The following is a 3,726-nucleotide window of genomic DNA, read 5'->3' as shown; positions in this document are numbered from 1 at the left end:
AAGAAGAAAAAGGAGGATGAGCTACAAAACCAAATGACGAAAATGATCGCCATGCTTAAGAACCTAACTCACGGGTGGAACTCTTAGTGGGGCTTCGGCTTCTAAAGAATCCTACCATGAGGTTAACCATAACTATCCCAGAAACACTTCACCCATGCCTCATATAAACCATAGTGGGACCGTTCCCCATTACGATGGAACTCACTTTCCTCATTGGAAATCTGCTATGGAATCTCATATTCGCAGCTGCAGTGTGGAGCTATGGGAGCTCATTGTTCATGGACATCGGGAGCCACAAGATCCTACTCGGTTGACCTCCACCGAGTTCTACAACGCGTCAACTCAATGCATCCGCACGTGACAAGATTAGAAGTGGCATCAACCGCAAGCTTCTTGATCAAGTCGATGACATTGTCTCCGCTAAAGAGTTGTGGGATCGGATCGTAGTACTCCAAGAGGGAACCGATTTGATCCAATCAGCTCTCTATGAGACCGCAAAGCAAGAAGCCTACCGGTTGATACGTCTCCAACGTATCGATAATTTCTTGTGTTCCATGCCACATTATTGATGTTATCTACATGTTTTATGCACACTTTATGTCATATTCGTGCATTTTCCGGAACTAACCTATTAACAAGATGCCGAAGTGCCAGTTCTCGTTTTACGCTGTTTTTGGTTTCGAAATCCTAGTAACGAAATATTCTCGGAATCGGACGAAATCAACGCCAAAGTTCCTATTTTCATCGGAAGCATCCGGAACACCCGGGAAGGACCGGAGGGGGCCACGGGGCCACCAAACCCTAGGGCTGGCGCGGCCGCAGAGGGGCCGCGCCGCCCTATGGTGTGGCCCCCTGTCAGCCCTCTCGCGCCGCCTCTTCGCCTATATAAAGCCCCTGGATCGGAAAACCCGATACCAATTGACGAAACCCACAAAAACCTTCCAGAGCCGCCGCCATCGCGAAGCCAAGATCTGGCGGACAGGATCTCTGTTCCGGCACCCTGCCGGAGCGGGGAAGTGCCCCCGGAAGGCTTCTCCATCGACACCGCTGCCATCTCCACCGCCACCTTCATCACCGCTGTCTGCTCCCATGAGGAGGAGTAGTTCTCCATCGAGGCTCGGGGCTGTACCGGTAGCTATGTGGTTCATCTCTCTCCTATGTAGTTCAATACAATAATCTCATGAGCTGCCTTACATGATTGAGATTCATATGATGATGCTTGTAATCTAGATGTCATTATGCTAGTCAAGTGAGTTTTACTTATGTGATCTCCGGAGACTCCTAGTCCCACGTGTGTAAAGGTGACGAGTGTGTGCACCGTGTGGGTCTCTTAGGCTAGATTTCACAGAATACTTACTCATTGAATGGCATAGTGAGGTGCTTATTTATATCTCTTTAAGATTGCAGCATGTTGTATCACAATTTATCTATGTGCTACTCTAGTGATGTGTTATTAAAGTAGTTTATTCCTCCTGCATGTGTGCAAAGGTGACGGTGCGTGCACCGTGTTAGTACTTGGTTTATGCTATGATCATGATCTCTTGTAGATTATGGAGTTAACTATTGCTATGATAATATTGATGTGATCTATTCCTCCTACATATGCATGAAGGTGACGAGTGTGCATGCTATGCTAGTACTTGGTTTAGTAGCGTTGATCTATCTTACACTAAAGGTTACTTAAACATGAGCATTATTGTGGAGCTTGTTAACTCCGGCATTGAGGGTTCGTGTAATCCTACGCAATGTGTTCATCATCCAACAAAAGTGTAGAGTATGCATTTATCTGTTCGTTATGTGATCGATGTTGAGAGTGTCCACTAGTGAAAGTGTAATCCCTAGGCCTTGTTCCTAAATACTGCTGAGTTACTACGCTTGTTTACTACTGCTGCGTTACTACTGCATTGCGTTACTACGCTTGTTTATCTGTTTTCTGCGTTACTACTGCTGCAATACCACCACCATCAACTACACACCAAGCACTTTTCCGGCACCGTTGCTACTGCTCATACTTATTTATACCACACAGTATTTCACTATCTCTTCGCCGAACTAGTGCACCTATTAGGTGTGTTGGGGACACAAGAGACTTCTTGCTTTGTGGTTGCGGGGTTGCATGAGAGGGATATCTTTGACCTCTTCCTCCTCGAGTTCGATAAACCTTGGGTATCCACTTAAGGGAAACTTGCTGCTGTTCTACAAACCTCTGCTCTTGGAGGCCCAACACTTGTCTACAAGAATAGAAGCTCCCGTAGACATCAAGCACTTTTACGGCGCCGTTGCTGGGGAGGAAAGGTAAAAGGCTCTCATACTACGGTCCCGGGTAAAGTATTTTTCCGGCGCCGTTGTGTGTGTGCTCAAAGCTATTTCCTTTAGATCCTGCAATTGCATCTTTTTGTTTCTTGTTTACACTAGTTTGGCATAATGGACAACAATGAGCTTCTTGTTCTATTTCCTGATTTAAAACATGGATTGTTTGATGCGAAAATTAAAAAACCTATGAAATCTTATTTGCATGCTGGTAGTAATATTAGTATGAACGCTTTGAACACCATTATTGACAATAATATAGAAAGTTCTAAGCTTGGGGAAGTTGGTTTTCATGATATTTTTAGTCCCCCAAGCATTGAGGAGAAAATTTTCTTTGATGATACTTTGCCTCCTATTTCTGATGATGATAATGATAATGGTCTTTTGGTGCCACTTACTTGCTGAGAGTAAATTTTGTTGTGATTATACTATGCCTCCTACACTTGATGAGAATAATAATGATAGCTACTTTGTTGAATTTGCTCCCACTACAACTAATAAAATTGACTATGCCTATGTGGAGAGTAATAATTTTATGCATGAGACTCATGATAAGAATGCTTTATGTGATAGTTATATTGTTGAGTTTGCTCATGTTGCTACTGAAAGTTATTATGAGAGAGGAAAATATGGTTGTAGAAATTTTCATGTTACTAAAATGCCTCTCTATGTGCTGAAATTTTTGAAGCTATACTTGTTTTATCTTCCTATGCTTGTTACTTTGCTCCTCATGAACTTGTTTATTTACAAGATTCCTATGCATAGGAAGCATGTTAGACTTAAATGTGTTTTGAATTTGCCTCTTGATGCTCTCTTTCGCTTCACATACTATTTCTTGCGAGTGCATCATTAAAACTCGCTGAGCCCATCTTAATGGCTAAAAAGAAAGAACTTCTTGGGAGATAACCCATGTGTTATTTTGCTACAGTACTTTGTTTTATATTTGTGTCTTGGAAGTTGTTTACTACTGTAGCAACCTCTCCTTATCTTAGTTTTGAGTTTTGTTGTGCCAAGTTAAGCCGTTGATAGAAAAGTAAGTACTAGATTTGGATTACTGCGCAGTTCCAGATTTCTTTGCTGTCACGAATCTGAGCCCACTGCCCTGCAGGAAGCTCAGAAAATTATGCCAATTTACGTGCATGATCCTCAGATATGTACGCAACTTTCATTCAATTTGAGCATTTTCATTTGAGCAGGTCTGGTGGCCTAATAAAATCCATCTTTACGGACTGTTCTGTTTTGACAGATTCTGCCTTTTATTTCGCATTGCCTCTTTTGCTATGTTGGATGAATTTCTTTGATCCACTAATGTCCAGTAGCATTATGCAATGTCCAGAAGTGTTAAGAATGATTGTGTCACCTCTGAACATGTGGATTTTTATTGTCCACTAACCCTCTAACGAGTTGTTTCGAGTT

This window comes from Lolium rigidum, chromosome 5 (genome assembly GCF_022539505.1).
Source record: "Lolium rigidum isolate FL_2022 chromosome 5, APGP_CSIRO_Lrig_0.1, whole genome shotgun sequence".
In the NCBI taxonomy this organism is placed as follows: domain Eukaryota; kingdom Viridiplantae; phylum Streptophyta; class Magnoliopsida; order Poales; family Poaceae; genus Lolium; species Lolium rigidum.
This window is presented reverse-complemented; position numbering follows the sequence as displayed.